Source organism: Hyla sarda, unplaced genomic scaffold (genome assembly GCF_029499605.1).
Source record: "Hyla sarda isolate aHylSar1 unplaced genomic scaffold, aHylSar1.hap1 scaffold_1019, whole genome shotgun sequence".
NCBI classification, from domain to species: Eukaryota; Metazoa; Chordata; class Amphibia; order Anura; family Hylidae; genus Hyla; species Hyla sarda.
Genome location: NW_026607638.1, coordinates 76,959 through 101,774, shown reverse-complemented (window position 1 = coordinate 101,774; position 24,816 = coordinate 76,959). Strand labels below are relative to the sequence as shown.

Below are 24,816 nucleotides of genomic sequence, written 5' to 3'. Positions count from 1 at the left end.
TACTCCTCCTACTTGCATGTGACACTGGGCTTAGGATCTGCATAGGAAACACACACACAAGCACACACCTACCTTTGTTGCCTGCAGATGCCTCCTTGGCTGTCCCCAAACGGTATCAAACCAACACCCACGGGAAGCTGTAAGCATAGAGGACATGCCTGCACCCCATTGGACTTACCTGTGTGGGTTAAATCCGGGTTATTTGACAACCTATGGCGGTGATGGTTCTGCTCAGGCAGAGCAGTGCTGATGCTCCTCATAAAGCTGTCGCTGCTGTGAAGGTTCTAGGTGACATCACAAATCCCTATGGTTACATACACAACAAAGCTGGGTTGTTGTTGTTTACACTCTGCAAGGCCTGTGGAAGTGAGTGACATCATAGCACTGTAGTTCTGAGGGTTCAAGATGGATGCAACAATCTCCTGTTGCTTCTATGAAGGCCGTAATAGACGACATCACCAAACAGCTCCATAGTCACATACACAGCAAAGGAGAGATGTTGTTTACACCTAGTGATGTCAGTGGTATTGAGTGACATCACAGCACAGTGCTAAGGCTCCTGGGCCTGGACACAGCAGCGGCTGCAATATCTCAACGGAGAATACGTTTATATCTATGTGTGTGTGTGCGCATATATATATATATATATATATATATATATATATATATATTTCTCCGCCGAAATCACTTTTAAACCCATTTCCACCTTTTTTTCCCTTCTCTTCCTCTTACTTTTTTTTCACGTTTTTTTACGTTTTTCTCCTTTTCGCCTCTTTTCTGGGCGTATTATTCTTCTTTTTCTTCTTTTTTTTCGTCTAATGCATACCCCATCAGTGCAGCAATGCTTATTCAATACCGCCAGCAGATGGAGACACTGGGGGATAATTTTCTAAGGATTTATACTGATTTTTCCTGTCTGAATTTGTCGCACAGAAAGTTGCAGGCCAAATATGTGTGACATTTCTGCGACTTTAGCTTCTAGAGCATTTTTACAACATTATACATAGGTGCTGAATACATAAAAAGCGACTGTTCAGCGACAGACAAGTCGCATCGGCTGAAAGTAGGCCAGAATGTCAGTCCATGTTGGAGCAGGTTTAGATACAGTCTAAAGCATAGATCTCAAAGTCTGTGCACAGAATTTAGCAAGGGCCTCGCACCTTCTGATGCATCAGGTAGGTGCACAATAGCATAGCCTAACCCTCTGTACTTTGGTCTATATTGATGCGGGACATAGACAGCCAGCTGATGACCAATCCATTAGTGCAATGGATGGCTGGAAGCATTTGTCTTTGCCTTTGCAATACCACAGAAGCAATGATGGTCAATGTACAGCAATGACACACCTGTGTGAACAGCCAGGAGACCCCCCCCCCCCATGTTATGTTACATAGTTACATAGTTAGTACGGTCGAAAAAAGACATATGTCCATCAAGTTCAACCAGGGAATTAAGGGGTAGGGGTGTGGCGCGATATTGGGGAAGGGATGAGATTTTATATTTCTTCATAAGCATTAATCTTATTTTGTCAATTAGGAACATTCAGCACCCACCCGCTATCAAGGCAGCTGCCTATCATGTCATGCCCTACCTGCACAGGTGTGCTGGCTACTCAAATGATCCAATTAAGGAGGCCATTTAGTCAGCAGCAGCAGAAGTCCTGTGCCTGGACGCTCCAACAGGGGCCAGACACAAGCAGAAGCAGAAGCAGCAGAAGCACCACCTTTTGTTTTTTGGCTGCAGCAGCAGCAAGGCCCACAGGGCTGGCTAGCTGGCTAGCCAGCAAGCAGGTAGCAATGAAAGTAGGAATCTTTCTTTTTAACCCTGTAAGGGGGTGGTGCACTGTACCCGAAGATACTGCCATATCGGGTCAATGCATAGGGCGACGGAAGCAAGCTTCGAAATCGGCCCCCGTTCTCAAAAATCCATTTAATATATGGTCCCCAGATAGGGGACGTATCAGATATTAAACTGATAAGAACAGATACTACACTTGATCTTAGCCAAAAGGCCGAGAAGCGATAACCGTGAAAGGGGCGGGCCCAACAAGGTCCCCTTCATGGGCACTATCACTGCTTGCTGTCAGGGAGGCTGCCAGACAATTTTCCATGCACACTCTGGGCTGGGGGGCAGTCAACCACCAGTACACACAGCAGAACCTAAACCCATACCATTATTGCTAAGCAGCAAGACAGGGGCCCATTGCACTCCCACGGGGCCTTTTTAAATGCAATCCATAACCCGGATTTGCCAGGAACCCTTCTTACTCCTCCTACTTGCATGTGACACTGGGCTTAGGATCTGCATAGGAAACACACACACAAGCACACACCTACCTTTGTTGCCTGCAGATGCCTCCTTGGCTGTCCCCAAACGGTATCAAACCAACACCCACGGGAAGCTGTAAGCATAGAGGACATGCCTGCACCCCATTGGACTTACCTGTGTGGGTTAAATCCGGGTTATTTGACAACCTATGGCGGTGATGGTTCTGCTCAGGCAGAGCAGTGCTGATGCTCCTCATAAAGCTGTCGCTGCTGTGAAGGTTCTAGGTGACATCACAAATCCCTATGGTTACATACACAACAAAGCTGGGTTGTTGTTGTTTACACTCTGCAAGGCCTGTGGAAGTGAGTGACATCATAGCACTGTAGTTCTGAGGGTTCAAGATGGATGCAACAATCTCCTGTTGCTTCTATGAAGGCCGTAATAGACGACATCACCAAACAGCTCCATAGTCACATACACAGCAAAGGAGAGATGTTGTTTACACCTAGTGATGTCAGTGGTATTGAGTGACATCACAGCACAGTGCTAAGGCTCCTGGGCCTGGACACAGCAGCGGCTGCAATATCTCAACGGAGAATACGTTTATATCTATGTGTGTGTGTGCGCATATATATATATATATATATATATATATATATATATATATATATATATATTTCTCCGCCGAAATCACTTTTAAACCCATTTCCACCTTTTTTTCCCTTCTCTTCCTCTTACTTTTTTTTCACGTTTTTTTACGTTTTTCTCCTTTTCGCCTCTTTTCTGGGCGTATTATTCTTCTTTTTCTTCTTTTTTTTCGTCTAATGCATACCCCATCAGTGCAGCAATGCTTATTCAATACCGCCAGCAGATGGAGACACTGGGGGATAATTTTCTAAGGATTTATACTGATTTTTCCTGTCTGAATTTGTCGCACAGAAAGTTGCAGGCCAAATATGTGTGACATTTCTGCGACTTTAGCTTCTAGAGCATTTTTACAACATTATACATAGGTGCTGAATACATAAAAAGCAACTGTTCAGCGACAGACAAGTCGCATCGGCTGAAAGTAGGCCAGAATGTCAGTCCATGTTGGAGCAGGTTTAGATACAGTCTAAAGCATAGATCTCAAAGTCTGTGCACAGAATTTAGCAAGGGCCTCGCACCTTCTGATGCATCAGGTAGGTGCACAATAGCATAGCCTAACCCTCTGTACTTTGGTCTATATTGATGCGGGACATAGACAGCCAGCTGATGACCAATCCATTAGTGCAATGGATGGCTGGAAGCATTTGTCTTTGCCTTTGCAATACCACAGAAGCAATGCATGGTCAATGTACAGCAATGACACACCTGTGTGAACAGCCAGGAGACCCCCCCCCCCCCATGTTATGTTACATAGTTACATAGTTAGTACGGTCGAAAAAAGACATATGTCCATCAAGTTCAACCAGGGAATTAAGGGGTAGGGGTGTGGCGCGATATTGGGGAAGGGATGAGATTTTATATTTCTTCATAAGCATTAATCTTATTTTGTCAATTAGGAACATTCAGCACCCACCCGCTATCAAGGCAGCTGCCTATCATGTCATGCCCTACCTGCACAGGTGTGCTGGCTACTCAAATGATCCAATTAAGGAGGCCATTTAGTCAGCAGCAGCAGAAGTCCTGTGCCTGGACGCTCCAACAGGGGCCAGACACAAGCAGAAGCAGAAGCAGCAGAAGCAGCAGCAGCACCACCTTTTGTTTTTTGGCTGCAGCAGCAGCAAGGCCCACAGGGCTGGCTAGCTGGCTAGCCAGCAAGCAGGTAGCAATGAAAGTAGGAATCTTTCTTTTTAACCCTGTAAGGGGGTGGTGCACTGTACCCGAAGATACTGCCATATCGGGTCAATGCATAGGGCGACGGAAGCAAGCTTCGAAATCGGCCCCCGTTCTCAAAAATCCATTTAATATATGGTCCCCAGATAGGGGACGTATCAGATATTAAACTGATAAGAACAGATACTACACTTGATCTTAGCCAAAAGGCCGAGAAGCGATAACCGTGAAAGGGGCGGGCCCAACAAGGTCCCCTTCATGGGCACTATCACTGCTTGCTGTCAGGGAGGCTGCCAGACAATTTTCCATGCACACTCTGGGCTGGGGGGCAGTCAACCACCAGTACACACAGCAGAACCTAAACCCATACCATTATTGCTAAGCAGCAAGACAGGGGCCCATTGCACTCCCACGGGGCCTTTTTAAATGCAATCCATAACCCGGATTTGCCAGGAACCCTTCTTACTCCTCCTACTTGCATGTGACACTGGGCTTAGGATCTGCATAGGAAACACACACACAAGCACACACCTACCTTTGTTGCCTGCAGATGCCTCCTTGGCTGTCCCCAAACGGTATCAAACCAACACCCACGGGAAGCTGTAAGCATAGAGGACATGCCTGCACCCCATTGGACTTACCTGTGTGGGTTAAATCCGGGTTATTTGACAACCTATGGCGGTGATGGTTCTGCTCAGGCAGAGCAGTGCTGATGCTCCTCATAAAGCTGTCGCTGCTGTGAAGGTTCTAGGTGACATCACAAATCCCTATGGTTACATACACAACAAAGCTGGGTTGTTGTTGTTTACACTCTGCAAGGCCTGTGGAAGTGAGTGACATCATAGCACTGTAGTTCTGAGGGTTCAAGATGGATGCAACAATCTCCTGTTGCTTCTATGAAGGCCGTAATAGACGACATCACCAAACAGCTCCATAGTCACATACACAGCAAAGGAGAGATGTTGTTTACACCTAGTGATGTCAGTGGTATTGAGTGACATCACAGCACAGTGCTAAGGCTCCTGGGCCTGGACACAGCAGCGGCTGCAATATCTCAACGGAGAATACGTTTATATCTATGTGTGTGTGTGCGCATATATATATATATATATATATATATATATATATATATATATATATATTCTCCGCCGAAATCACTTTTAAACCCATTTCCACCTTTTTTTCCCTTCTCTTCCTCTTACTTTTTTTTCACGTTTTTTTACGTTTTTCTCCTTTTCGCCTCTTTTCTGGGCGTATTATTCTTCTTTTTCTTCTTTTTTTTCGTCTAATGCATACCCCATCAGTGCAGCAATGCTTATTCAATACCGCCAGCAGATGGAGACACTGGGGGATAATTTTCTAAGGATTTATACTGATTTTTCCTGTCTGAATTTGTCGCACAGAAAGTTGCAGGCCAAATATGTGTGACATTTCTGCGACTTTAGCTTCTAGAGCATTTTTACAACATTATACATAGGTGCTGAATACATAAAAAGCAACTGTTCAGCGACAGACAAGTCGCATCGGCTGAAAGTAGGCCAGAATGTCAGTCCATGTTGGAGCAGGTTTAGATACAGTCTAAAGCATAGATCTCAAAGTCTGTGCACAGAATTTAGCAAGGGCCTCGCACCTTCTGATGCATCAGGTAGGTGCACAATAGCATAGCCTAACCCTCTGTACTTTGGTCTATATTGATGCGGGACATAGACAGCCAGCTGATGACCAATCCATTAGTGCAATGGATGGCTGGAAGCATTTGTCTTTGCCTTTGCAATACCACAGAAGCAATGCATGGTCAATGTACAGCAATGACACACCTGTGTGAACAGCCAGGAGACCCCCCCCCCCCATGTTATGTTACATAGTTACATAGTTAGTACGGTCGAAAAAAGACATATGTCCATCAAGTTCAACCAGGGAATTAAGGGGTAGGGGTGTGGCGCGATATTGGGGAAGGGATGAGATTTTATATTTCTTCATAAGCATTAATCTTATTTTGTCAATTAGGAACATTCAGCACCCACCCGCTATCAAGGCAGCTGCCTATCATGTCATGCCCTACCTGCACAGGTGTGCTGGCTACTCAAATGATCCAATTAAGGAGGCCATTTAGTCAGCAGCAGCAGAAGTCCTGTGCCTGGACGCTCCAACAGGGGCCAGACACAAGCAGAAGCAGAAGCAGCAGAAGCAGCAGCAGCACCACCTTTTGTTTTTTGGCTGCAGCAGCAGCAAGGCCCACAGGGCTGGCTAGCTGGCTAGCCAGCAAGCAGGTAGCAATGAAAGTAGGAATCTTTCTTTTTAACCCTGTAAGGGGGTGGTGCACTGTACCCGAAGATACTGCCATATCGGGTCAATGCATAGGGCGACGGAAGCAAGCTTCGAAATCGGCCCCCGTTCTCAAAAATCCATTTAATATGTGGTCCCCAGATAGGGGACGTATCAGATATTAAACTGATAAGAACAGATACTACACTTGATCTTAGCCAAAAGGCCGAGAAGCGATAACCGTGAAAGGGGCGGGCCCAACAAGGTCCCCTTCATGGGCACTATCACTGCTTGCTGTCAGGGAGGCTGCCAGACAATTTTCCATGCACACTCTGGGCTGGGGGGCAGTCAACCACCAGTACACACAGCAGAACCTAAACCCATACCATTATTGCTAAGCAGCAAGACAGGGGCCCATTGCACTCCCACGGGGCCTTTTTAAATGCAATCCATAACCCGGATTTGCCAGGAACCCTTCTTACTCCTCCTACTTGCATGTGACACTGGGCTTAGGATCTGCATAGGAAACACACACACAAGCACACACCTACCTTTGTTGCCTGCAGATGCCTCCTTGGCTGTCCCCAAACGGTATCAAACCAACACCCACGGGAAGCTGTAAGCATAGAGGACATGCCTGCACCCCATTGGACTTACCTGTGTGGGTTAAATCCGGGTTATTTGACAACCTATGGCGGTGATGGTTCTGCTCAGGCAGAGCAGTGCTGATGCTCCTCATAAAGCTGTCGCTGCTGTGAAGGTTCTAGGTGACATCACAAATCCCTATGGTTACATACACAACAAAGCTGGGTTGTTGTTGTTTACACTCTGCAAGGCCTGTGGAAGTGAGTGACATCATAGCACTGTAGTTCTGAGGGTTCAAGATGGATGCAACAATCTCCTGTTGCTTCTATGAAGGCCATAATAGACGACATCACCAAACAGCTCCATAGTCACATACACAGCAAAGGAGAGATGTTGTTTACACCTAGTGATGTCAGTGGTATTGAGTGACATCACAGCACAGTGCTAAGGCTCCTGGGCCTGGACACAGCAGCGGCTGCAATATCTCAACGGAGAATACGTTTATATCTATGTGTGTGTGTGCGCATATATATATATATATATATATATATATATATATATATATATATATATATTTCTCCGCCGAAATCACTTTTAAACCCATTTCCACCTTTTTTTCCCTTCTCTTCCTCTTACTTTTTTTTCACGTTTTTTTACGTTTTTCTCCTTTTCGCCTCTTTTCTGGGCGTATTATTCTTCTTTTTCTTCTTTTTTTTCGTCTAATGCATACCCCATCAGTGCAGCAATGCTTATTCAATACCGCCAGCAGATGGAGACACTGGGGGATAATTTTCTAAGGATTTATACTGATTTTTCCTGTCTGAATTTGTCGCACAGAAAGTTGCAGGCCAAATATGTGTGACATTTCTGCGACTTTAGCTTCTAGAGCATTTTTACAACATTATACATAGGTGCTGAATACATAAAAAGCGACTGTTCAGCGACAGACAAGTCGCATCGGCTGAAAGTAGGCCAGAATGTCAGTCCATGTTGGAGCAGGTTTAGATACAGTCTAAAGCATAGATCTCAAAGTCTGTGCACAGAATTTAGCAAGGGCCTCGCACCTTCTGATGCATCAGGTAGGTGCACAATAGCATAGCCTAACCCTCTGTACTTTGGTCTATATTGATGCGGGACATAGACAGCCAGCTGATGACCAATCCATTAGTGCAATGGATGGCTGGAAGCATTTGTCTTTGCCTTTGCAATACCACAGAAGCAATGCATGGTCAATGTACAGCAATGACACACCTGTGTGAACAGCCAGGAGACCCCCCCCCCATGTTATGTTACATAGTTACATAGTTAGTACGGTCGAAAAAAGACATATGTCCATCAAGTTCAACCAGGGAATTAAGGGGTAGGGGTGTGGCGCGATATTGGGGAAGGGATGAGATTTTATATTTCTTCATAAGCATTAATCTTATTTTGTCAATTAGGAACATTCAGCACCCACCCGCTATCAAGGCAGCTGCCTATCATGTCATGCCCTACCTGCACAGGTGTGCTGGCTACTCAAATGATCCAATTAAGGAGGCCATTTAGTCAGCAGCAGCAGAAGTCCTGTGCCTGGACGCTCCAACAGGGGCCAGACACAAGCAGAAGCAGAAGCAGCAGAAGCAGCAGCAGCACCACCTTTTGTTTTTTGGCTGCAGCAGCAGCAAGGCCCACAGGGCTGGCTAGCTGGCTAGCCAGCAAGCAGGTAGCAATGAAAGTAGGAATCTTTCTTTTTAACCCTGTAAGGGGGTGGTGCACTGTACCCGAAGATACTGCCATATCGGGTCAATGCATAGGGCGACGGAAGCAAGCTTCGAAATCGGCCCCCGTTCTCAAAAATCCATTTAATATATGGTCCCCAGATAGGGGACGTATCAGATATTAAACTGATAAGAACAGATACTACACTTGATCTTAGCCAAAAGGCCGAGAAGCGATAACCGTGAAAGGGGCGGGCCCAACAAGGTCCCCTTCATGGGCACTATCACTGCTTGCTGTCAGGGAGGCTGCCAGACAATTTTCCATGCACACTCTGGGCTGGGGGGCAGTCAACCACCAGTACACACAGCAGAACCTAAACCCATACCATTATTGCTAAGCAGCAAGACAGGGGCCCATTGCACTCCCACGGGGCCTTTTTAAATGCAATCCATAACCCGGATTTGCCAGGAACCCTTCTTACTCCTCCTACTTGCATGTGACACTGGGCTTAGGATCTGCATAGGAAACACACACACAAGCACACACCTACCTTTGTTGCCTGCAGATGCCTCCTTGGCTGTCCCCAAACGGTATCAAACCAACACCCACGGGAAGCTGTAAGCATAGAGGACATGCCTGCACCCCATTGGACTTACCTGTGTGGGTTAAATCCGGGTTATTTGACAACCTATGGCGGTGATGGTTCTGCTCAGGCAGAGCAGTGCTGATGCTCCTCATAAAGCTGTCGCTGCTGTGAAGGTTCTAGGTGACATCACAAATCCCTATGGTTACATACACAACAAAGCTGGGTTGTTGTTGTTTACACTCTGCAAGGCCTGTGGAAGTGAGTGACATCATAGCACTGTAGTTCTGAGGGTTCTAGATGGATGCAACAATCTCCTGTTGCTTCTATGAAGGCCGTAATAGACGACATCACCAAACAGCTCCATAGTCACATACACAGCAAAGGAGAGATGTTGTTTACACCTAGTGATGTCAGTGGTATTGAGTGACATCACAGCACAGTGCTAAGGCTCCTGGGCCTGGACACAGCAGCGGCTGCAATATCTCAACGGAGAATACGTTTATATCTATGTGTGTGTGTGCGCATATATATATATATATATATATATATATATATATATATATATATATATTTCTCCGCCGAAATCACTTTTAAACCCATTTCCACCTTTTTTTCCCTTCTCTTCCTCTTACTTTTTTTTCACGTTTTTTTACGTTTTTCTCCTTTTCGCCTCTTTTCTGGGCGTATTATTCTTCTTTTTCTTCTTTTTTTTCGTCTAATGCATACCCCATCAGTGCAGCAATGCTTATTCAATACCGCCAGCAGATGGAGACACTGGGGGATAATTTTCTAAGGATTTATACTGATTTTTCCTGTCTGAATTTGTCGCACAGAAAGTTGCAGGCCAAATATGTGTGACATTTCTGCGACTTTAGCTTCTAGAGCATTTTTACAACATTATACATAGGTGCTGAATACATAAAAAGCGACTGTTCAGCGACAGACAAGTCGCATCGGCTGAAAGTAGGCCAGAATGTCAGTCCATGTTGGAGCAGGTTTAGATACAGTCTAAAGCATAGATCTCAAAGTCTGTGCACAGAATTTAGCAAGGGCCTCGCACCTTCTGATGCATCAGGTAGGTGCACAATAGCATAGCCTAACCCTCTGTACTTTGGTCTATATTGATGCGGGACATAGACAGCCAGCTGATGACCAATCCATTAGTGCAATGGATGGCTGGAAGCATTTGTCTTTGCCTTTGCAATACCACAGAAGCAATGCATGGTCAATGTACAGCAATGACACACCTGTGTGAACAGCCAGGAGACCCCCCCCCCCCCCATGTTATGTTACATAGTTACATAGTTAGTACGGTCGAAAAAAGACATATGTCCATCAAGTTCAACCAGGGAATTAAGGGGTAGGGGTGTGGCGCGATATTGGGGAAGGGATGAGATTTTATATTTCTTCATAAGCATTAATCTTATTTTGTCAATTAGGAACATTCAGCACCCACCCGCTATCAAGGCAGCTGCCTATCATGTCATGCCCTACCTGCACAGGTGTGCTGGCTACTCAAATGATCCAATTAAGGAGGCCATTTAGTCAGCAGCAGCAGAAGTCCTGTGCCTGGACGCTCCAACAGGGGCCAGACACAAGCAGAAGCAGAAGCAGCAGAAGCACCACCTTTTGTTTTTTGGCTGCAGCAGCAGCAAGGCCCACAGGGCTGGCTAGCTGGCTAGCCAGCAAGCAGGTAGCAATGAAAGTAGGAATCTTTCTTTTTAACCCTGTAAGGGGGTGGTGCACTGTACCCGAAGATACTGCCATATCGGGTCAATGCATAGGGCGACGGAAGCAAGCTTCGAAATCGGCCCCCGTTCTCAAAAATCCATTTAATATATGGTCCCCAGATAGGGGACGTATCAGATATTAAACTGATAAGAACAGATACTACACTTGATCTTAGCCAAAAGGCCGAGAAGCGATAACCGTGAAAGGGGCGGGCCCAACAAGGTCCCCTTCATGGGCACTATCACTGCTTGCTGTCAGGGAGGCTGCCAGACAATTTTCCATGCACACTCTGGGCTGGGGGGCAGTCAACCACCAGTACACACAGCAGAACCTAAACCCATACCATTATTGCTAAGCAGCAAGACAGGGGCCCATTGCACTCCCACGGGGCCTTTTTAAATGCAATCCATAACCCGGATTTGCCAGGAACCCTTCTTACTCCTCCTACTTGCATGTGACACTGGGCTTAGGATCTGCATAGGAAACACACACACAAGCACACACCTACCTTTGTTGCCTGCAGATGCCTCCTTGGCTGTCCCCAAACGGTATCAAACCAACACCCACGGGAAGCTGTAAGCATAGAGGACATGCCTGCACCCCATTGGACTTACCTGTGTGGGTTAAATCCGGGTTATTTGACAACCTATGGCGGTGATGGTTCTGCTCAGGCAGAGCAGTGCTGATGCTCCTCATAAAGCTGTCGCTGCTGTGAAGGTTCTAGGTGACATCACAAATCCCTATGGTTACATACACAACAAAGCTGGGTTGTTGTTGTTTACACTCTGCAAGGCCTGTGGAAGTGAGTGACATCATAGCACTGTAGTTCTGAGGGTTCAAGATGGATGCAACAATCTCCTGTTGCTTCTATGAAGGCCGTAATAGACGACATCACCAAACAGCTCCATAGTCACATACACAGCAAAGGAGAGATGTTGTTTACACCTAGTGATGTCAGTGGTATTGAGTGACATCACAGCACAGTGCTAAGGCTCCTGGGCCTGGACACAGCAGCGGCTGCAATATCTCAACGGAGAATACGTTTATATCTATGTGTGTGTGTGCGCATATATATATATATATATATATATATATATATATATATATATATATATATATATATTTCTCCGCCGAAATCACTTTTAAACCCATTTCCACCTTTTTTTCCCTTCTCTTCCTCTTACTTTTTTTCACGTTTTTTTACGTTTTTCTCCTTTTCGCCTCTTTTCTGGGCGTATTATTCTTCTTTTTCTTCTTTTTTTTCGTCTAATGCATACCCCATCAGTGCAGCAATGCTTATTCAATACCGCCAGCAGATGGAGACACTGGGGGATAATTTTCTAAGGATTTATACTGATTTTTCCTGTCTGAATTTGTCGCACAGAAAGTTGCAGGCCAAATATGTGTGACATTTCTGCGACTTTAGCTTCTAGAGCATTTTTACAACATTATACATAGGTGCTGAATACATAAAAAGCGACTGTTCAGCGACAGACAAGTCGCATCGGCTGAAAGTAGGCCAGAATGTCAGTCCATGTTGGAGCAGGTTTAGATACAGTCTAAAGCATAGATCTCAAAGTCTGTGCACAGAATTTAGCAAGGGCCTCGCACCTTCTGATGCATCAGGTAGGTGCACAATAGCATAGCCTAACCCTCTGTACTTTGGTCTATATTGATGCGGGACATAGACAGCCAGCTGATGACCAATCCATTAGTGCAATGGATGGCTGGAAGCATTTGTCTTTGCCTTTGCAATACCACAGAAGCAATGCATGGTCAATGTACAGCAATGACACACCTGTGTGAACAGCCAGGAGACCCCCCCCCCCCCATGTTATGTTACATAGTTACATAGTTAGTACGGTCGAAAAAAGACATATGTCCATCAAGTTCAACCAGGGAATTAAGGGGTAGGGGTGTGGCGCGATATTGGGGAAGGGATGAGATTTTATATTTCTTCATAAGCATTAATCTTATTTTGTCAATTAGGAACATTCAGCACCCACCCGCTATCAAGGCAGCTGCCTATCATGTCATGCCCTACCTGCACAGGTGTGCTGGCTACTCAAATGATCCAATTAAGGAGGCCATTTAGTCAGCAGCAGCAGAAGTCCTGTGCCTGGACGCTCCAACAGGGGCCAGACACAAGCAGAAGCAGAAGCAGCAGAAGCAGCAGCAGCACCACCTTTTGTTTTTTGGCTGCAGCAGCAGCAAGGCCCACAGGGCTGGCTAGCTGGCTAGCCAGCAAGCAGGTAGCAATGAAAGTAGGAATCTTTCTTTTTAACCCTGTAAGGGGGTGGTGCACTGTACCCGAAGATACTGCCATATCGGGTCAATGCATAGGGCGACGGAAGCAAGCTTCGAAATCGGCCCCCGTTCTCAAAAATCCATTTAATATGTGGTCCCCAGATAGGGGACGTATCAGATATTAAACTGATAAGAACAGATACTACACTTGATCTTAGCCAAAAGGCCGAGAAGCGATAACCGTGAAAGGGGCGGGCCCAACAAGGTCCCCTTCATGGGCACTATCACTGCTTGCTGTCAGGGAGGCTGCCAGACAATTTTCCATGCACACTCTGGGCTGGGGGGCAGTCAACCACCAGTACACACAGCAGAACCTAAACCCATACCATTATTGCTAAGCAGCAAGACAGGGGCCCATTGCACTCCCACGGGGCCTTTTTAAATGCAATCCATAACCCGGATTTGCCAGGAACCCTTCTTACTCCTCCTACTTGCATGTGACACTGGGCTTAGGATCTGCATAGGAAACACACACACAAGCACACACCTACCTTTGTTGCCTGCAGATGCCTCCTTGGCTGTCCCCAAACGGTATCAAACCAACACCCACGGGAAGCTGTAAGCATAGAGGACATGCCTGCACCCCATTGGACTTACCTGTGTGGGTTAAATCCGGGTTATTTGACAACCTATGGCGGTGATGGTTCTGCTCAGGCAGAGCAGTGCTGATGCTCCTCATAAAGCTGTCGCTGCTGTGAAGGTTCTAGGTGACATCACAAATCCCTATGGTTACATACACAACAAAGCTGGGTTGTTGTTGTTTACACTCTGCAAGGCCTGTGGAAGTGAGTGACATCATAGCACTGTAGTTCTGAGGGTTCAAGATGGATGCAACAATCTCCTGTTGCTTCTATGAAGGCCGTAATAGACGACATCACCAAACAGCTCCATAGTCACATACACAGCAAAGGAGAGATGTTGTTTACACCTAGTGATGTCAGTGGTATTGAGTGACATCACAGCACAGTGCTAAGGCTCCTGGGCCTGGACACAGCAGCGGCTGCAATATCTCAACGGAGAATACGTTTATATCTATGTGTGTGTGTGCGCATATATATATATATATATATATATATATATATATATATATATTTCTCCGCCGAAATCACTTTTAAACCCATTTCCACCTTTTTTTCCCTTCTCTTCCTCTTACTTTTTTTTCACGTTTTTTTACGTTTTTCTCCTTTTCGCCTCTTTTCTGGGCGTATTATTCTTCTTTTTCTTCTTTTTTTTCGTCTAATGCATACCCCATCAGTGCAGCAATGCTTATTCAATACCGCCAGCAGATGGAGACACTGGGGGATAATTTTCTAAGGATTTATACTGATTTTTCCTGTCTGAATTTGTCGCACAGAAAGTTGCAGGCCAAATATGTGTGACATTTCTGCGACTTTAGCTTCTAGAGCATTTTTACAACATTATACATAGGTGCTGAATACATAAAAAGCGACTGTTCAGCGACAGACAAGTCGCATCGGCTGAAAGTAGGCCAGAATGTCAGTCCATGTTGGAGCAGGTTTAGATACAGTCTAAAGCATAGATCTCAAAGTCTGTGCACAGAATTTAGCAAGGGCCTCGCACCTTCTGATGCATCAGGTAGGTGCACAATAGCATAGCCTAACCCTCTGTACTTTGGTCTATATTGATGCGGGACATAGACAGCCAGCTGATGACCAATCCATTAGTGCAATGGATGGCTGGAAGCATTTGTCTTTGCCTTTGCAATACCACAGAAGCAATGCATGGTCAATGTACAGCAATGACACACCTGTGTGAACAGCCAGGAGACCCCCCCCCCCATGTTATGTTACATAGTTACATAGTTAGTACGGTCGAAAAAAGACATATGTCCATCAAGTTCAACCAGGGAATTAAGGGGTAGGGGTGTGGCGCGATATTGGGGAAGGGATGAGATTTTATATTTCTTCATAAGCATTAATCTTATTTTGTCAATTAGGAACATTCAGCACCCACCCGCTATCAAGGCAGCTGCCTATCATGTCATGCCCTACCTGCACAGGTGTGCTGGCTACTCAAATGATCCAATTAAGGAGGCCATTTAGTCAGCAGCAGCAGAAGTCCTGTGCCTGGACGCTCCAACAGGGGCCAGACACAAGCAGAAGCAGAAGCAGCAGAAGCACCACCTTTTGTTTTTTGGCTGCAGCAGCAGCAAGGCCCACAGGGCTGGCTAGCTGGCTAGCCAGCAAGCAGGTAGCAATGAAAGTAGGAATCTTTCTTTTTAACCCTGTAAGGGGGTGGTGCACTGTACCCGAAGATACTGCCATATCGGGTCAATGCATAGGGCGACGGAAGCAAGCTTCGAAATCGGCCCCCGTTCTCAAAAATCCATTTAATATGTGGTCCCCAGATAGGGGACGTATCAGATATTAAACTGATAAGAACAGATACTACACTTGATCTTAGCCAAAAGGCCGAGAAGCGATAACCGTGAAAGGGGCGGGCCCAACAAGGTCCCCTTCATGGGCACTATCACTGCTTGCTGTCAGGGAGGCTGCCAGACAATTTTCCATGCACACTCTGGGCTGGGGGGCAGTCAACCACCAGTACACACAGCAGAACCTAAACCCATACCATTATTGCTAAGCAGCAAGACAGGGGCCCATTGCACTCCCACGGGGCCTTTTTAAATGCAATCCATAACCCGGATTTGCCAGGAACCCTTCTTACTCCTCCTACTTGCATGTGACACTGGGCTTAGGATCTGCATAGGAAACACACACACAAGCACACACCTACCTTTGTTGCCTGCAGATGCCTCCTTGGCTGTCCCCAAACGGTATCAAACCAACACCCACGGGAAGCTGTAAGCATAGAGGACATGCCTGCACCCCATTGGACTTACCTGTGTGGGTTAAATCCGGGTTATTTGACAACCTATGGCGGTGATGGTTCTGCTCAGGCAGAGCAGTGCTGATGCTCCTCATAAAGCTGTCGCTGCTGTGAAGGTTCTAGGTGACATCACAAATCCCTATGGTTACATACACAACAAAGCTGGGTTGTTGTTGTTTACACTCTGCAAGGCCTGTGGAAGTGAGTGACATCATAGCACTGTAGTTCTGAGGGTTCAAGATGGATGCAACAATCTCCTGTTGCTTCTATGAAGGCCGTAATAGACGACATCACCAAACAGCTCCATAGTCACATACACAGCAAAGGAGAGATGTTGTTTACACCTAGTGATGTCAGTGGTATTGAGTGACATCACAGCACAGTGCTAAGGCTCCTGGGCCTGGACACAGCAGCGGCTGCAATATCTCAACGGAGAATACGTTTATATCTATGTGTGTGTGTGCGCATATATATATATATATATATATATATATATATATATATATATATATATTTCTCCGCCGAAATCACTTTTAAACCCATTTCCACCTTTTTTTCCCTTCTCTTCCTCTTACTTTTTTTTCACGTTTTTTTACGTTTTTCTCCTTTTCGCCTCTTTTCTGGGCGTATTATTCTTCTTTTTCTTCTTTTTTTTCGTCTAATGCATACCCCATCAGTGCAGCAATGCTTATTCAATACCGCCAGCAGATGGAGACACTGGGGGATAATTTTCTAAGGATTTATACTGATTTTTCCTGTCTGAATTTGTCGCACAGAAAGTTGCAGGCCAAATATGTGTGACATTTCTGCGACTTTAGCTTCTAGAGCATTTTTACAACATTATACATAGGTGCTGAATACATAAAAAGCGACTGTTCAGCGACAGACAAGTCGCATCGGCTGAAAGTAGGCCAGAATGTCAGTCCATGTTGGAGCAGGTTTAGATACAGTCTAAAGCATAGATCTCAAAGTCTGTGCACAGAATTTAGCAAGGGCCTCGCACCTTCTGATGCATCAGGTAGGTGCACAATAGCATAGCCTAACCCTCTGTACTTTGGTCTATATTGATGCGGGACATAGACAGCCAGCTGATGACCAATCCATTAGTGCAATGGATGGCTGGAAGCATTTGTCTTTGCCTTTGCAATACCACAGAAGCAATGCATGGTCAATGTACAGCAATGACACACCTGTGTGAACAGCCAGGAGACCCCCCCCCCCATGTTATGTTACATAGTTACATAGTTAGTACGGTCGAAAAAAGACATATGTCCATCAAGTTCAACCAGGGAATTAAGGGGTAGGGGTGTGGCGCGATATTGGGGAAGGGATGAGATTTTATATTTCTTCATAAGCATTAATCTTATTTTGTCAATTAGGAACATTCAGCACCCACCCGCTATCAAGGCAGCTGCCTATCATGTCATGCCCTACCTGCACAGGTGTGCTGGCTACTCAAATGATCCAATTAAGGAGGCCATTTAGTCAGCAGCAGCAGAAGTCCTGTGCCTGGACGCTCCAACAGGGGCCAGACACAAGCAGAAGCAGAAGCAGCAGAAGCAGCAGCAGCACCACCTTTTGTTTTTTGGCTGCAGCAGCAGCAAGGCCCACAGGGCTGGCTAGCTGGCTAGCCAGCAAGCAGGTAGCAATGAAAGTAGGAATCTTTCTTTTTAACCCTGTAAGGGGGTGGTGCACTGTACCCGAAGATACTGCCATATCGGGTCAATGCATAGGGCGACGGAAGCAAGCTTCGAAATCGGCCCCCGTTCTCAAAAATCCATTTAATATATGGTCCCCAGATAGGGGACGTATCAGATATTAAACTGATAAGAACAGATACTACACTTGATCTTAGCCAAAAGGCCGAGAAGCGATAACCGTGAAAGGGGCGGGCCCAACAAGGTCCCCTTCATGGGCACTATCACTGCTTGCTGTCAGGGAGGCTGCCAGACAATTTTCCATGCACACTCTGGGCTGGGGGGCAGTCAACCACCAGTACACACAGCAGAACCTAAACCCATACCATTATTGCTAAGCAGCAAGACAGGGGCCCATTGCACTCCCACGGGGCCTTTTTAAATGCAATCCATAACCCGGATTTGCCAGGAACCCTTCTTACTCCTCCTACTTGCATGTGACACTGGGCTTAGGATCTGCATAGGAAACACACACACAAGCACACACCTACCTTTGTTGCCTGCAGATGCCTCCTTGGCTGTCCCCAAACGGTATCAAACCAACACCCACGGGAAGCTGTAAGCATAGAGGACATGCCTGCACCCCATTGGACTTACCTGTGTGGGTTAAATCCGGGTTATTTGACAACCTATGGCGGTGATGGTTCTGCTCAGGCAGAGCAGTGCTGATGCTCCTCATAAAGCTGTCGCTGCTGTGAAGGTTCTAGGTGACATCACAAATCCCTATGGTTACATACACAACAAAGCTGGGTTGTTGTTGTTTACACTCTGCAAGGCCTGTGGAAGTGAGTGACATCATAGCACTGTAGTTCTGAGGGTTCAAGATGGATGCAACAATCTCCTGTTGCTTCTATGAAGGCCGTAATAGACGACATCACCAAACAGCTCCATAGTCACATACACAGCAAAGGAGAGATGTTGTTTACACCTAGTGATGTCAGTGGTATTGAGTGACATCACAGCACAGTGCTAAGGCTCCTGGGCCTGGACACAGCAGCGGCTGCAATATCTCAACGGAGAATACGTTTATATCTATGTGTGTGTGTGCGCATATATATATATATATATATATATATATATATATATATATATATATTTCTCCGCCGAAATCACTTTTAAACCCATTTCCACCTTTTTTTCCCTTCTCTTCCTCTTACTTTTTTTTCACGTTTTTTTACGTTTTTCTCCTTTTCGCCTCTTTTCTGGGCGTATTATTCTTCTTTTTCTTCTTTTTTTTCGTCTAATGCATACCCCATCAGTGCAGCAATGCTTATTCAATACCGCCAGCAGATGGAGACACTGGGGGATAATTTTCTAAGGATTTATACTGATTTTTCCTGTCTGAATTTGTCGCACAGAAAGTTGCAGGCCAAATATGTGTGACATTTCTGCGACTTTAGCTTCTAGAGCATTTTTACAACATTATACATAGGTGCTGAATACATAAAAAGCGACTGTTCAGCGACAGACAAGTCGCATCGGCTGAAAGTAGGCCAGAATGTCAGTCCATGTTGGAGCAGGTTTAGATACAGTCTAAAGCATAGATCTCAAAGTCTGTGCACAGAATTTAGCAAGGGCCTCGCACCTTCTGATGCATCAGGTAGGTGCACAATAGCATAGCCTAACCCTCTGTACTTTGGTCTATATTGATGCGGGACATAGACAGCCAGCTGATGACCAATCCATTAGTGCAATGGATGGCTGGAAGCATTTGTCTTTGCCTTTGCAATACCACAGAAGCAATGCATGGTCAATGTACAGCAATGACACACCTGTGTGAACAGCCAGGAGACCCCCCCCCCCCATGTTATGTTACATAGTTACATAGTTAGTACGGTCGAAAAAAGACATATGTCCATCAAGTTCAACCAGGGAATTAAGGGGTAGGGGTGTGGCGCGATATTGGGGAAGGGATGAGATTTTATATTTCTTCATAAGCATTAATCTTATTTTGTCAATTAGGAACATTCAGCACCCACCCGCTATCAAGGCAGCTGCCTATCATGTCATGCCCTACCTGCACAGGTGTGCTGGCTACTCAAATGATCCAATTAAGGAGGCCATTTAGTCAGCAGCAGCAGAAGTCCTGTGCCTGGACGCTCCAACAGGGGCCAGACACAAGCAGAAGCAGAAGCAGCAGAAGCAGCAGCAGCACCACCTTTTGTTTTTTGGCTGCAGCAGCAGCAAGGCCCACAGGGCTGGCTAGCTGGCTAGCCAGCAAGCAGGTAGCAATGAAAGTAGGAATCTTTCTTTTTAACCCTGTAAGGGGGTGGTGCACTGTACCCGAAGATACTGCCATATCGGGTCAATGCATAGGGCGACGGAAGCAAGCTTCGAAATCGGCCCCCGTTCTCAAAAATCCATTTAATATATGGTCCCCAGATAGGGGACGTATCAGATATTAAACTGATAAGAACAGATACTACACTTGATCTTAGCCAAAAGGCCGAGAAGCGATAACCGTGAAAGGGGCGGGCCCAACAAGGTCCCCTTCATGGGCACTATCACTGCTTGCTGTCAGGGAGGCTGCCAGACAATTTTCCATGCACACTCTGGGCTGGGGGGCAGTCAACCACCAGTACACACAGCAGAACCTAAACCCATACCATTATTGCTAAGCAGCAAGACAGGGGCCCATTGCACTCCCACGGGGCCTTTTTAAATGCAATCCATAACCCGGATTTGCCAGGAACCCTTCTTACTCCTCCTACTTGCATGTGACACTGGGCTTAGGATCTGCATAGGAAACACACACACAAGCACACACCTACCTTTGTTGCCTGCAGATGCCTCCTTGGCTGTCCCCAAACGGTATCAAACCAACACCCACGGGAAGCTGTAAGCATAGAGGACATGCCTGCACCCCATTGGACTTACCTGTGTGGGTTAAATCCGGGTTATTTGACAACCTATGGCGGTGATGGTTCTGCTCAGGCAGAGCAGTGCTGATGCTCCTCATAAAGCTGTCGCTGCTGTGAAGGTTCTAGGTGACATCACAAATCCCTATGGTTACATACACAACAAAGCTGGGTTGTTGTTGTTTACACTCTGCAAGGCCTGTGGAAGTGAGTGACATCATAGCACTGTAGTTCTGAGGGTTCAAGATGGATGCAACAATCTCCTGTTGCTTCTATGAAGGCCGTAATAGACGACATCACCAAACAGCTCCATAGTCACATACACAGCAAAGGAGAGATGTTGTTTACACCTAGTGATGTCAGTGGTATTGAGTGACATCACAGCACAGTGCTAAGGCTCCTGGGCCTGGACACAGCAGCGGCTGCAATATCTCAACGGAGAATACGTTTATATCTATGTGTGTGTGTGCGCATATATATATATATATATATATATATATATATATATATATATTTCTCCGCCGAAATCACTTTTAAACCCATTTCCACCTTTTTTTCCCTTCTCTTCCTCTTACTTTTTTTTCACGTTTTTTTACGTTTTTCTCCTTTTCGCCTCTTTTCTGGGCGTATTATTCTTCTTTTTCTTCTTTTTTTTCGTCTAATGCATACCCCATCAGTGCAGCAATGCTTATTCAATACCGCCAGCAGATGGAGACACTGGGGGATAATTTTCTAAGGATTTATACTGATTTTTCCTGTCTGAATTTGTCGCACAGAAAGTTGCAGGCCAAATATGTGTGACATTTCTGCGACTTTAGCTTCTAGAGCATTTTTACAACATTATACATAGGTGCTGAATACATAAAAAGCGACTGTTCAGCGACAGACAAGTCGCATCGGCTGAAAGTAGGCCAGAATGTCAGTCCATGTTGGAGCAGGTTTAGATACAGTCTAAAGCATAGATCTCAAAGTCTGTGCACAGAATTTAGCAAGGGCCTCGCACCTTCTGATGCATCAGGTAGGTGCACAATAGCATAGCCTAACCCTCTGTACTTTGGTCTATATTGATGCGGGACATAGACAGCCAGCTGATGACCAATCCATTAGTGCAATGGATGGCTGGAAGCATTTGTCTTTGCCTTTGCAATACCACAGAAGCAATGCATGGTCAATGTACAGCAATGACACACCTGTGTGAACAGCCAGGAGACCCCCCCCCCCATGTTATGTTACATAGTTACATAGTTAGTACGGTCGAAAAAAGACATATGTCCATCAAGTTCAACCAGGGAATTAAGGGGTAGGGGTGTGGCGCGATATTGGGGAAGGGATGAGATTTTATATTTCTTCATAAGCATTAATCTTATTTTGTCAATTAGGAACATTCAGCACCCACCCGCTATCAAGGCAGCTGCCTATCATGTCATGCCCTACCTGCACAGGTGTGCTGGCTACTCAAATGATCCAATTAAGGAGGCCATTTAGTCAGCAGCAGCAGAAGTCCTGTGCCTGGACGCTCCAACAGGGGCCAGACACAAGCAGAAGCAGAAGCAGCAGAAGCAGCAGCAGCAGCACCTTTTGTTTTTTGGCTGCAGCAGCAGCAAGGCCCACAGGGCTGGCTAGCTGGCTAGCCAGCAAGCAGGTAGCAATGAAAGTAGGAATCTTTCTTTTTAACCCTGTAAGGGGGTGGTGCACTGTACCCGAAGATACTGCCATATCGGGTCAATGCATAGGGCGACGGAAGCAAGCTTCGAAATCGGCCCCCGTTCTCAAAAATCCATTTAATATATGGTCCCCAGATAGGGGACGTATCAGATATTAAACTGATAAGAACAGATACTACACTTGATCTTAGCCAAAAGGCCGAGAAGCGATAACCGTGAAAGGGGCGGGCCCAACAAGGTCCCCTTCATGGGCACTATCACTGCTTGCTGTCAGGGAGGCTGCCAGACAATTTTCCATGCACACTCTGGGCTGGGGGGCAGTCAACCACCAGTACACACAGCAGAACCTAAACCCATACCATTATTGCTAAGCAGCAAGACAGGGGCCCATTGCACTCCCACGGGGCCTTTTTAAATGCAATCCATAACCCGGATTTGCCAGGAACCCTTCTTACTCCTCCTACTTGCATGTGACACTGGGCTTAGGATCTGCATAGGAAACACACACACAAGCACACACCTACCTTTGTTGCCTGCAGATGCCTCCTTGGCTGTCCCCAAACGGTATCAAACCAACACCCACGGGAAGCTGTAAGCATAGAGGACATGCCTGCACCCCATTGGACTTACCTGTGTGGGTTAAATCCGGGTTATTTGACAACCTATGGCGGTGATGGTTCTGCTCAGGCAGAGCAGTGCTGATGCTCCTCATAAAGCTGTCGCTGCTGTGAAGGTTCTAGGTGACATCACAAATCCCTATGGTTACATACACAACAAAGCTGGGTTGTTGTTGTTTACACCCTGCAAGGCCTGTGGAAGTGAGTGACATCATAGCACTGTAGTTCTGAGGGTTCAAGATGGATGCAACAATCTCCTGTTGCTTCTATGAAGGCCGTAATAGACGACATCACCAAACAGCTCCATAGTCACATACACAGCAAAGGAGAGATGTTGTTTACACCTAGTGATGTCAGTGGTATTGAGTGACATCACAGCACAGTGCTAAGGCTCCTGGGCCTGGACACAGCAGCGGCTGCAATATCTCAACGGAGAATACGTTTATATCTATGTGTGTGTGTGCGCATATATATATATATATATATATATATATATATATATATATTTCTCCGCCGAAATCACTTTTAAACCCATTTCCACCTTTTTTTCCCTTCTCTTCCTCTTACTTTTTTTTCACGTTTTTTTACGTTTTTCTCCTTTTCGCCTCTTTTCTGGGCGTATTATTCTTCTTTTTCTTCTTTTTTTTCGTCTAATGCATACCCCATCAGTGCAGCAATGCTTATTCAATACCGCCAGCAGATGGAGACACTGGGGGATAATTTTCTAAGGATTTATACTGATTTTTCCTGTCTGAATTTGTCGCACAGAAAGTTGCAGGCCAAATATGTGTGACATTTCTGCGACTTTAGCTTCTAGAGCATTTTTACAACATTATACATAGGTGCTGAATACATAAAAAGCGACTGTTCAGCGACAGACAAGTCGCATCGGCTGAAAGTAGGCCAGAATGTCAGTCCATGTTGGAGCAGGTTTAGATACAGTCTAAAGCATAGATCTCAAAGTCTGTGCACAGAATTTAGCAAGGGCCTCGCACCTTCTGATGCATCAGGTAGGTGCACAATAGCATAGCCTAACCCTCTGTACTTTGGTCTATATTGATGCGGGACATAGACAGCCAGCTGATGACCAATCCATTAGTGCAATGGATGGCTGGAAGCATTTGTCTTTGCCTTTGCAATACCACAGAAGCAATGCATGGTCAATGTACAGCAATGACACACCTGTGTGAACAGCCAGGAGACCCCCCCCCCCCATGTTATGTTACATAGTTACATAGTTAGTACGGTCGAAAAAAGACATATGTCCATCAAGTTCAACCAGGGAATTAAGGGGTAGGGGTGTGGCGCGATATTGGGGAAGGGATGAGATTTTATATTTCTTCATAAGCATTAATCTTATTTTGTCAATTAGGAACATTCAGCACCCACCCGCTATCAAGGCAGCTGCCTATCATGTCATGCCCTACCTGCACAGGTGTGCTGGCTACTCAAATGATCCAATTAAGGAGGCCATTTAGTCAGCAGCAGCAGAAGTCCTGTGCCTGGACGCTCCAACAGGGGCCAGACACAAGCAGAAGCAGAAGCAGCAGAAGCAGCAGCAGCACCACCTTTTGTTTTTTGGCTGCAGCAGCAGCAAGGCCCACAGGGCTGGCTAGCTGGCTAGCCAGCAAGCAGGTAGCAATGAAAGTAGGAATCTTTCTTTTTAACCCTGTAAGGGGGTGGTGCACTGTACCCGAAGATACTGCCATATCGGGTCAATGCATAGGGCGACGGAAGCAAGCTTCGAAATCGGCCCCCGTTCTCAAAAATCCATTTAATATATGGTCCCCAGATAGGGGACGTATCAGATATTAAACTGATAAGAACAGATACTACACTTGATCTTAGCCAAAAGGCCGAGAAGCGATAACC

At 45.9% G+C, this 24,816-nt stretch overlaps 11 non-coding genes across 11 annotated transcripts; all 11 read right to left on the bottom strand.

The window, feature by feature from the left end:
* Positions 1–1,832: 1,832 nt before the first annotated feature.
* On the bottom strand, positions 1,833–2,023 carry LOC130298781 (U2 spliceosomal RNA). The gene has a single exon (XR_008850079.1). It is a non-coding gene; the product is annotated as a U2 spliceosomal RNA (small nuclear RNA).
* A 2,094-nt stretch (positions 2,024–4,117) lies between these two features.
* Positions 4,118–4,308, bottom strand: LOC130298780 (U2 spliceosomal RNA). Its single transcript, XR_008850078.1, has one exon. It is a non-coding gene; the product is annotated as a U2 spliceosomal RNA (small nuclear RNA).
* A 2,090-nt stretch (positions 4,309–6,398) lies between these two features.
* On the bottom strand, positions 6,399–6,589 carry LOC130298793 (U2 spliceosomal RNA). The gene has a single exon (XR_008850091.1). It is a non-coding gene; the product is annotated as a U2 spliceosomal RNA (small nuclear RNA).
* A 2,091-nt stretch (positions 6,590–8,680) lies between these two features.
* On the bottom strand, positions 8,681–8,871 carry LOC130298778 (U2 spliceosomal RNA). Its single transcript, XR_008850077.1, has one exon. It is a non-coding gene; the product is annotated as a U2 spliceosomal RNA (small nuclear RNA).
* A 2,084-nt stretch (positions 8,872–10,955) lies between these two features.
* Positions 10,956–11,146, bottom strand: LOC130298777 (U2 spliceosomal RNA). The gene has a single exon (XR_008850076.1). It is a non-coding gene; the product is annotated as a U2 spliceosomal RNA (small nuclear RNA).
* A 2,099-nt stretch (positions 11,147–13,245) lies between these two features.
* LOC130298792 (U2 spliceosomal RNA) lies at positions 13,246–13,436 on the bottom strand. The gene has a single exon (XR_008850090.1). It is a non-coding gene; the product is annotated as a U2 spliceosomal RNA (small nuclear RNA).
* A 2,075-nt stretch (positions 13,437–15,511) lies between these two features.
* Positions 15,512–15,702, bottom strand: LOC130298791 (U2 spliceosomal RNA). The gene has a single exon (XR_008850089.1). It is a non-coding gene; the product is annotated as a U2 spliceosomal RNA (small nuclear RNA).
* Positions 15,703–17,792: 2,090 nt separating this feature from the next.
* LOC130298776 (U2 spliceosomal RNA) lies at positions 17,793–17,983 on the bottom strand. Its single transcript, XR_008850075.1, has one exon. It is a non-coding gene; the product is annotated as a U2 spliceosomal RNA (small nuclear RNA).
* Positions 17,984–20,072: 2,089 nt separating this feature from the next.
* On the bottom strand, positions 20,073–20,263 carry LOC130298775 (U2 spliceosomal RNA). Its single transcript, XR_008850074.1, has one exon. It is a non-coding gene; the product is annotated as a U2 spliceosomal RNA (small nuclear RNA).
* Positions 20,264–22,347: 2,084 nt separating this feature from the next.
* Positions 22,348–22,538, bottom strand: LOC130298773 (U2 spliceosomal RNA). Its single transcript, XR_008850072.1, has one exon. It is a non-coding gene; the product is annotated as a U2 spliceosomal RNA (small nuclear RNA).
* A 2,083-nt stretch (positions 22,539–24,621) lies between these two features.
* Positions 24,622–24,812, bottom strand: LOC130298772 (U2 spliceosomal RNA). The gene has a single exon (XR_008850071.1). It is a non-coding gene; the product is annotated as a U2 spliceosomal RNA (small nuclear RNA).
* Between the last annotated feature and the right edge of the window lie 4 nt (positions 24,813–24,816).